Source organism: Hypanus sabinus, chromosome 6, assembly GCF_030144855.1.
Source record: "Hypanus sabinus isolate sHypSab1 chromosome 6, sHypSab1.hap1, whole genome shotgun sequence".
Lineage (NCBI taxonomy): Eukaryota > Metazoa > Chordata > Chondrichthyes > Myliobatiformes > Dasyatidae > Hypanus > Hypanus sabinus.
Window position 1 is genome coordinate 70525671 of NC_082711.1, and position 10645 is coordinate 70536315.

The 10645-nt window shown below is 40.1% G+C and overlaps 1 long non-coding RNA gene across 1 annotated transcript in view; it reads right to left on the minus strand.

The window, feature by feature from the left end:
- LOC132395580 (uncharacterized) overlaps positions 1–10645 on the minus strand; it is a 93092-nt gene that overhangs the window by 77527 nt on the left and 4920 nt on the right. The gene's annotated exons all lie outside the window — the stretch shown is intronic.

Below are 10645 nucleotides of genomic sequence, written 5' to 3' on the forward strand. Positions count from 1 at the left end.
CGTGTCAGCCTACGGAGTATGGTACGGTGTAGGGTATGTGGCTATGCTGTACCTACGGTGTAGATTTGACGCAGAAGTATAAATTGGCCTTTAGTCAGCTCCATCATGGGTACTAGCCTCCGCAGTATCCAGGACATCTTCAAGGAGCTGTGCCTCAAAAAAGGCAGTGTCCATCAAAAGAGAACCTCATCACCCCAGTCATACCTTGTTCTCCATGCTGCCATCAGGTACAGAAGAGTGGAGGCACACACTCAGCAATTCAGGAACAGCTTCTTCCCCTCTGCCATCTGATTTCTGAATGGACAATGAACCCATGAACACTACCTCATTAGTTTTTTCTAATTTCTATTTTTGCACTACTTATTTAAGACCATGAGATCATAAGATACAGGAACAGAATTAGGCCATTTGGCCCATTGACTCTGCTCCACCATTTCATCATGGCTGATCCATTTTCCTCTCAGCCCGAATATCCTGCCTTCTCCCCATATCCCTTCATGCCCTGACCAATCAAGAATATTAAATATACAAAAGGACTTGGCCTCCACAGCTGCTTGTGACAAAGAATTCCACAGATTCACCACTCTTTGGCCAAAGGAATTCCTCCTCATCTCTATTCTGAAAGGACACCCCTCTATTCTGAGGCTGTGTCCTCTGGTCTTAAACTCTCTCTCATTTTAAACATCCTCTTCACATGTACTCTGTCAATGCCTTTCACCATTCAATAGATTTCAATGAGGTCACCCCTCATTCTTCTGAATTCCAGTAAATACAGTCCTATCAAAATATAGTTAATATTAAATTAACAATATACATATATATATATATATATATTTATTTATTTATACACAGTATATATCAACAGTTTGCTCCCCATATTGTACTATCCAAGCTTGTGTATTTAGACAGCTAGGACACAAGATCCATGGTGAACTCTGACCGACGGTTGCCTCAGATATATAATATTAATAATATTAACAATAGTAATAAATACATTACTAATCCCGAGTGAAAAATTATTTTATTACACCAGCAATATTTAAAAACACACGTAGCAGTGTGCAGACTTAACTAATAATAAAGTACAGAATAACACTATACACAATATTAATTTACCAATGTGCAATAATGTGTAATAATAATGTACAACAGAATAAATCGGAGACTCTTGTGCAATGATGACTGTTCTCCTGTTGCCCAGAGATTAACTGTTATACTTCCTGATTGCAATTGGAAGGAAAGGTTATCTGTAATGATCGTTGTGACAGCTGAATGAGTCTGTTCAAAAGACTGCTCCACTGCTTATTCAGTAGGTCATATACAAAGCTGTTATTCAGCTTTTTTCTCTGTGTTGTTACGTATTGCATTGTATTGCTACTGCAAAGTCAACAAATTGTATAACATGTACCTTGATATTAAATCTGATTCTGAATTTCCAGGATGCATGTTAATAAAGCACAGTACTTGAACCAAGTAGAGCTAGAACACAAACTTTGAATTACAGAGAACAAAAGAAGACTATCCGTGTTAATGAAGCAAATACGTTTGTGACAGAATTCTAGGCTATCAGTAAAAGGCAACTTTCAAGGAGTAGCTCAGTCTGCAATGAAATAGACAATAAGGATTGATTCAATCTGCAGTAGCGTCCTGGAGGAACGTTGTTTCGGTTTTGCTGTGTACTGTACCAGCACTTATGGTTGAAATGACAATAAAAATGAGTTAACTTCATTTGAGCAGAGAATACAATGAATTAAATCCAAAATATACTTTTGAAACATAAGATAGCTCGGAAAATTGGCAGTAAACAGAAAAGATAAAAGAGGAAAAGTGTATAAAACATAATATTGGAAAGAGGGTGACCAAGTATAACCAAATGAAGAGATTCTGCAGTTAATGGCACATTGAGGAAAAGGGGCCCCCTCCCCCAATCTGTTACTCAGCAAAACTTGGAACATTATAGGACAGACTGTGACTATTGTCTTTATTTAGTATTGTTGCTTTGTACCGGATGCTACTTGCAACTTTCTTAATTAAATCAAGTGTTTTAAAAATCAATTCTCTGTATCAGTGATCCATTTATGATATTCACTCAGTCTGTTTGTCCCAAAAGAAACCATCCCTCCCCACCGCGAGTACTTTTTTCCCTCTGACCCAGGAAGATATGCCCAGCCTGAGCTGCTGAGTGTTTCCAGCATTTTCTGTTTTCACAGCTCCTATGGTTTAAGATGACTACTTATCAATGGCAAACAAATCAAAGGAAACTACTAAATACCACATAGAAATAACACTTTATTATGATTACCGCTAATAATGGAGAGGCGAGGCAAGCGGAGGTGGTGCTGAAGCAGAGGCATCCCAGAGAGAAAGGAAAGACCCAACGTTTGATCGATTCAAGGGCTGGATCGAAATGGAAATGAAATTGTGGTGGTGGAGTCCAGGTCCCTGACTGGTTTGCAAGTGAGGAATGATTTAAGCATCAGGCCGAATTGGAAAGGCCGAGTGTCAGGGCTGGCGGTGAGGGGAGAGGCAGGTTCGGCCTGGTCCTACTTGCTGCTCCGCGACTTTACTCGTCTCTGCATAAACTGGGGCTCTGGCCTGCTCCGGCTGAGGTGATGCCTGGCTTCGTGTCCAGGAATATAAAGGAGGATAGCAAAAGCTTTTTTAGGTATGTGAAGAGAAAGAAGATAGTTAAGAACAATGTTGGGCCCTTGAAGAATGAATTGGGTGAAATTGTTATGGGAAACAGAGAAATGGCAGAAGAATTTAATAAGTACTTTAGATCTGTCTTCACTAGGGAAGACACAAGCAATCTCCCAGATGTATGGATGGGCCAAGGACATAGGGTAACAGAGGAAATGAAACAGATTGACATTAGGAAGGAAACGGTGATGAGAAGACTGATGGGACTGAAGGCTAACAAATCCCCAGGTCCAGATGGTCTGCATCCTAGGGTACTAAAGGAGGTGGCCCTGGAAATTGCAGATGCGTTGGTAATCATTTTCCAATGTTCCTTAGATTCAGGATCAGTTCCTGAGAATTGGAGAATGGCTAATGTTATCCCACTTTTTAAAAAAGGAGGGAGGGAGAAAACAGAGAACTATCATTCTGACAGCCAAACATCAGTAGTGGGGAAGATGCTAGAGTTCATTACTAAAGAAGAAATAGTGGCGTATCTAGATAGCAGTGATATGATTGGGCCGAGCCAGCATGGATTTACCAAGGGCAAATCATGCTTGATTAATCTATTGGAGTTTTTTGAGGATGTAACCAGGAAGTTAGACAAGGGAGATCCAGTGGACGTAGTGTACCTCGATTTGATAAGGTCCCACACAGGAGAATGGTGGGAAAAATCAGAGCTCATGGCATTGGGGGGAAGATATTGACATGGATAGAAAACTGGTTGGCATATAGAAAGCAAAGGGTAGCGGTGAATGGGTGTTTCTTGGAATGGCAGGTGGTGACTAGTGGGGTGCCACAGGGCTTGGTATTGGGACCACAGCTGTGTACGATTTACATCAATGATTTAGATGAAGGCATTGAGAATAACATCAGCAAGTTTGCTGATGATACTAAGCTGGGTGGCAGTATGACATGTGATGAGGATGTTAGGAGAATTCAGGGTGACTTGTATAGGCTGGGTGAGTGGGCAGATACTTGGCAGATGACATTTAATGTGAATAAGTGTGAGGTTATCCACTTTGGGAGTAAGAACAGGAAGGCAGGTTATTATCTGAATGGTGTAGAGTTAGGGAAGGAAGAAATACAGAGATCTAGGAGTCTTTGTTCATCAGTCACTGAAGGTGAATGAGCAAGTGCAGCAGGCAGTGAAGAAGGCTAATGGAATGTTGGCCTTTATTACAAAGAGAATTGAGTACAAGAGCAAGGAAATCCTTTTGCATTTGTACAGGGCCCTGGTGAGATCTCACCTGGAGTATTGTGTACAGTTTTGGTCTCCAGGGTTAAGGAAGGACATCCTGGCTATAGAGGAAGTGCAGCGTAGATTCACGAGGTTAATTCCTGGGATGTCCGGACTGTCTTACGCAGAGAGGTTAGAGAGACTGGGCTTGTACATGCTGGAATTAAGGAGATTGAGAGGGGATCTGATTGCAACATATAAGATTATTAAGGGATTGGACAAGATAGAGGCAGGAAATATGTTCCAGATGCTGGGAGAGTCCGGTACCAGAGGGCATGGTTTAAGAATAAGGTGTAGGTCATTCAGGACAGAGTTAAGAAAAAACTTCTTCTCCCAGAGAATTGTGGGGGTGTGGAATGCACTGCCTCAGAAGGCAGTGGAGGCCAATTCTCTGGATGCTTTCAAGGAGGAGCTAGATAGGTATCTTATGGATAGGGGAATCAAGGGATATGGGGACAAGGCAAGAACCAGGTATTGATAGTAGATGATCTCAGAATGGCGGTGCAGGCTCAAAGGGCTGAATGGTCTACTTCTGCACCTTTTGTCTATTGTCTATTTTCTATTGTCTTGTGATATTTCTTTGTTTTGTGGCTGTCTGTAATGGGATCAGCCTCAGGGTTGTATAATATATACATAATTTGATAGTAAATATACCTTGAACTTAAATGTTTTATTTCTCTCTGTTCTTTTGTTTCATTTATGTGCACACTCTCTCCCATTAACTTAATGGCCACATAATCCTGTTTACAGTTTATCCTCATCCAAGTTTAACCCTATCAGATCCATTGTTCCCTCCTTCCACATTCCCACCCTGTCCTATCTGCAGCTGAAAAAACTCTTTTTGTCTCCTTCTCAGTTCTCACAGAGGGTCCATGTCCTGAAATATTAACTTTGCTTCTCTTTCCACAGAGGTAACCTCACCTGCTGTTTGTTTCCAGCATGCTTTATTTTCATGCCAAATCTTACATTTACAAATCCGACTTCCCTGCCCTCTCCCCATAACCTTGAAAATTCTTTCCTTTTCAGATCCAAATTTTTGCATCTCACTTTTAAATCTTACAATGGAATCTGCCTCTGCTAATGCCCAGCAGAACATACCAAACCACAACAATTTATTCAAGCTCTGCTCTCAGATTACACGCTGTTGCAAGGACAACCCCAGCATATCCAATCTATTCACAGAACTAAAATTCTCATCTCCAGAATCATTTCAAAAATTCTGTTCTACAATTTCATATAGTTTTTTCAAGACTTCCTCATTTTTGTACTTTTTGCCTATATTTGCGAAGTGCATGATACTGTATACTTTTCAAGCTACTTTCTCAACTACACTGAATTATTTACATTAACATCATGGTCATATACTACCTTTGCGAGTGTGTCCTCTAATTTATATTACCTCTGTTTATTCTTTCTACTGAAGCACAACACTCCTTAACCCAGTATTAAATATAATACTTGTTCCCATCCATTCTACTAGCCTGTCTTTATCCCTTTTAAGTCTACTATTATCCTCCTCAGAGTTCATTTCACCTCCAAGTCTTGTGTCTTCAGCAAATTTGGAAATGATGTCTTCTGTACACCAGTATATCTAACAAATTAAGAATGGCCTGATGAAGAGCATCAGTCTAAAACATCAACTGCTCATTTCCCTCTATAGATGCTGTCTGATCTGCTGAGTTCAGAATTAGAATCAGGTTTAGTATCATTGGCATATGTTGTGAAATTTGTTAACTTTGCAGCAGAACAAAATATCTCCAGCATTTGTGGTGTTGATCAAAATTATCAGAATCTCTTGTGTATTTTTAAAAGCCCAAATCACTACAATCTGGCAACACTATGATCACTTTGCACTAAAACCGATTTTGTTTTCTTTTGTTCTAATTGTGTTTTCTGGTAAAAAAAAGTTTATAATTTATGTGACGTAGCTTATATGATGTTACATGCCTGTGATGCCGCTGTAAGTAAATTTTTCATTGCATTTATAGTATGCACATGGGTTCAGGGATCGGAAGTAGAGGGAATGAGCAGCTTCAAATTCCTGGGCATCAAGATCTCTGAGGACCTAACCTGGTCCCAACATATTGATGTAGTCATATAGAAGGCAAGACAGTAGCTATACTTTATTAGAAGTTTGAAGAGAGTTGTTATGTCAACAAGTACACTCAAAAACTTCTACAGTTGTACCGTGGAGAGCATTCTGACAGGCTGCATCACTGTCTGGTGTGGAGGGGCTACTGCACAGGACCTAAAGAAGCTGCAGAAGGTTGTAAATCTAGTCCGCTCCATCTTGGGTACTAGCCTACAAAGTACCCAGGACATCTTCAGGGAGCAGTGTCTCAGAAAAGCAGTGTCCATTATTAAGGACCTCCAGCACCCAGGACATACCCTTTTCTCACTGTTACCATCAGGAAAGAGGTACAGAAGCCTAAAGGCACACACTCAGCGATTCAGGAACAGCTTCTTCCCCTCTGCTATCTGATTCCCAAATGGACATTGAATCTTTGGACACTACCTCACTTTTTTACTATATAGTATTTCTGTTTTTACACATTTTTAAAAATCTATTCAATATATGTATTTGATTTACTTGTTCATTTATTATTATTATTTTTTCTCTGCTAGATTATGTATTGCATTGAACTGCTGCTGCTAAATTAACAAATTTCACATCACGTCACGTCAAATTTCAAATTTGCTGGTGATAATAAACCAGATTCTGATCCATATGGCAATAAAACTTGACCTTGACTTTGACGTTGGTCTAGGACTGACCCTTGGAGAACTTCATTGTACAGTCTCCCACAGTCCACAAGCAAAAGTAGCTTTTTAGATCAAAAAGTGCAGATACTAGAAATCTGAAATAAAATTGGAAAGTGCTCAAAACAGTCAGCAGATTAGGCAGGGTAGAGAAACAATGTTTTGGCCCAAAGTCACTTTATTGGAACTAAAAGTGTTGAAGCAAAATAGTTTTAATTTACAGAGAAATTGGGAAAGGGTTGGTTCCGAAATAACTGTGATAGTGAGGCCACGAATAACTGGTGGGTGGAAGGTGAGGGCAAGAAAAAATACTTTTCATCTCCGTTCTTTACTTTCCAATATTTAGCCAATTCTCCATCCCTCCTTCTACAAACCCTTATTCCCTAGCCTTTCTTCATGAAGGCAAACTGTCACGTGCAATGTTTTTGAGTGCATTCAAAGATCATATATACACAACGAATAAGTTTGCCTCATCCACCTTCACTGCATTTTATATGAAAGCCCTATTAGGATAGTTGAACATGGCTTACTTTTAACAAATACGTGCTTGTTTTTTCCTAATCCATCTACGCTTGTCTAAGTAACTGTTAATTTTGTCTATGATTCTTGCTCCTAGACACTAACCCCTTCCACTTTCCTCAAGTAGAAACAAAAATGCTGGAAGTCTTCAACAAGCAGCAGTTGTATACAGAAAATCAATGTTGCAGGTTGACAGCTTTTCAGCAGAGTCAGAATAACTTTCACAGGGTTACAAGAAGCCAATCTTTGTAAAGGTGAGAGTGGAATCAACACCTTAGTCAGGATAATATGATTGCAGTGAAAGAGAATTCAACTTCTGCCATTGCTGACATGACATTCTTATGCCATTGCATCAGAAGTAGGAGGAAAAGTAGGCCATCTGGACTTTGTGTCTGCCCCATCATTCATTAAGATAATGGCTGATCTGGCATCGATTCGTCTCCACCTAGCTTCCTTTTCCCCATAACTCTTAACTCCCCTTCCTTGCAACAACTAACCATGCCTTAAATATATTTAATGAGGTGGCCTCTTCTGCTTCCTGGAGCACAGAATTCCATAGATTCACTGCTCTTTGGAAAAAGCAGTTTCTCCTCATCTCCATCCTAAATCTGTTCCCCCAAATCTTGATGCTATCTCCCCTAACTCTAGTTTCATTTACTATCCTGCCTCTATCCCTTTCACAATTGTATATGAACAGTACTGTGCAAAAGTCTAAGGCACAGTATATTTTTTGTACAGTTTCAGATAGTATGGTATTCAGAGAGCCCTGAGCTCAGCATCTTCGAGGCTGCCTGGGATTACCTGGGGAGACAGAAGCAAGCAAGGCAGCCAAAGTTTGCCGAAGAACTGTGGCAAGTTCTCTAAGATGCTTGGAACAACCTACCAGCCCATTTTCTTATAAAACTGCATGACAGTATACCTTAGAGAATTGATGCAGTTTTAAAGGCAAAAAGTGGTCAAATTAAATATTGATTTGATTTAGTTTTTTACTGTTCACTGCTTTTTATAATACATTTTCAGATATTTAGAAGCTTCATTTCATTATTTATGGAAGCATCTTCACTTTATAGATATTTTTAAAATGTGTTGGGACTTTTGCACAGCACTGTATATATAAGATCCCCTCTTGTTCTTCTAAATTCTAGCTAATGTAGTCCCAAGTGAGTCAATCTCTCCTCATGGTCAACCCCCCCTCCCCCCGAATTCAATTTGGTGAGATTCCTCTGCATGCAGTTCTCCAGGTGTGACCTCACTGGTACCCTGTACAATTTCAGCATAACCTTCCTGCTCCGAAATTCAATCCCTCTAGCAATGAACACCAACAGTCCATTATCCTTTTTTTCCATTTTGGAATGATGAGATGGCCATTTTAGTTGCAGCCATGCAGACAGAATGTAACCAGTAATTATTTGGTTTTATTTGAACATGGCATTGATAATGTGGCTCAGTAACAGACAGTCTGCTCGGGGGAACTCAGCCACTCAAGGAGTATCTGCTGGAGGAAAGGGACAGTCACCATTACAGGGTGAAACCCTGTATCAGAGGGTCCAAAAGAGGCTCACGAGAATGAGCCCAGGAATGAAAGGATTAACATGTGAGAAGTGTTTGATGGCTCTGGGCCTGTACTTGTGGGAGTTTAGAAGAATGAAGAAGGATCTCATGAAAACTGATCAAATATTGAAAGGCCTAGATACAGTGGACTTGGAGAGGATGTTTCCTACAGTGGATGAGTCCAGGGGCAGAAGGCACATCCTCAGAAAAGAGGGTCGTCCATTCAGAACAGAGATGAGGAGAGACTGGTGGAATAGACTCGATGTCTTATGGTCTTATCATTGGCAGGAAATTTATTAGGACACTCATTTCATGTTAGGACTCTCGTTTTGCAAAGTTCGGGTAATGTCAACAATTCAGCTCAAACTTGCTTCCCGATATAAAACATCATCCAAGAATAACTTCCTACCATATATATATATCTGTCTAGTGACAATATTTTCTGTTTGAGAGACCAGCTTTTCTTATGCTGGTTGAGACACACTTATTTAAGTAGTGTTTAGTTAGAAAATATATGACCTTAGACGAGGAGACACAAATAGTAAATAGTAAATAGACACGAATCTTAAAAAGTAAGACCATTGTAAGATTTAGAGAAAAGTCACGAAAAAATAATTCAAAATTCAAGATTGTTTAATATCATTTCCGGTACAGAAGTGTAAAGGAGAATTAAGTAATTGTTATTCAGAATACGATGCAGCACAAAAGAAAACACAATAATTTAAAAAAAACAATAAATATATGTGAGGCCCTGGGAAAGGTTTCACTGCTAATGTAATGATTTTTCTGAAGCAGCAGTGTTTGGGTTATGACTAGAGATGATGGGGGCTTTGGAATGTGCTCCGTCCAGTGAGGGGAGTGTGTTTTCATGCTGTGTGCCTGAAAACGAGGTATTTGGGGTCTTTCGTTTGGTGAAAAATGAAGGGAGAAGACGCGAGAAAGGAGAGGCCGTAGACCGCAGGACGGAGTGGACTTGGAGTGAGGGGCTGGGAGTCGACGACACTCGGAGGAAATCAATGGAGGACTAAGGGATGGGAAATAGCGAGCTCCAATGTGAACATCAAACTATTTCCTTAAAATGGGCACTTTTCTTTTTTGTTTTTCTTTACTGACCTTCTAGTCAAATTAAGAATTATAAAGCCAAATCATTTAATTGCATATGGTGTACTGTCTGCTATTTCCTGGTACTGATTTGTAACCGGGGAAAACATCACGCAGCGTCCACACAGATGAGATTTCACACGTCTCGCGGGGCCGGAGACTGTCTTCCCTAGACTAACACGGCTGGCCGAACTGGAGGGCTACATATATATACATAAAAGTTTATGTCCATAAAGTAACACTAGGCAGAGCGGCGTCTATGTATAAGTTGACTGATAGATAACAGTATAGTATTGTTGGTTGGGGATGTGGAGGGATGGATTAGTGGGTGGAGTTGTTGATCAGCCTGACTGTTGGGGGAAATTAATTGTTTGTGAGTCTGGTGGTCCTGGCGTGGATGCTACACAATCTTCTCCCTGATTGGAGAGGAACAAGCAGCCCATGAGCAGGGATCCTTCATGATGTTATATGCTCTTTTCCAGCACCTTTCTGCAAATATGCAGGTACAACAAATAATTAGGTAAGTAGACGTTCTATTGGTCTTGATTACAGGAGAGTTTGAATTTGGGGGTAAGGAATGCCTTCCGAAGGTATTTAGCTCCTTGGTGAGAGTGCATCTGGAGTATTGTGTACAATTTCAGTCTTCTTATGCAAGTAAACTGACACTCACCAGATACCAAAGATGAGATCCAAATCAGGGGTTTAGATTTGGTATTACTATTGAATACTATTTTATGTTTGAGATGAGGCAAAATTTCTTATCAATTTACAGCATCTTCCATGTTTATTATTGTTATT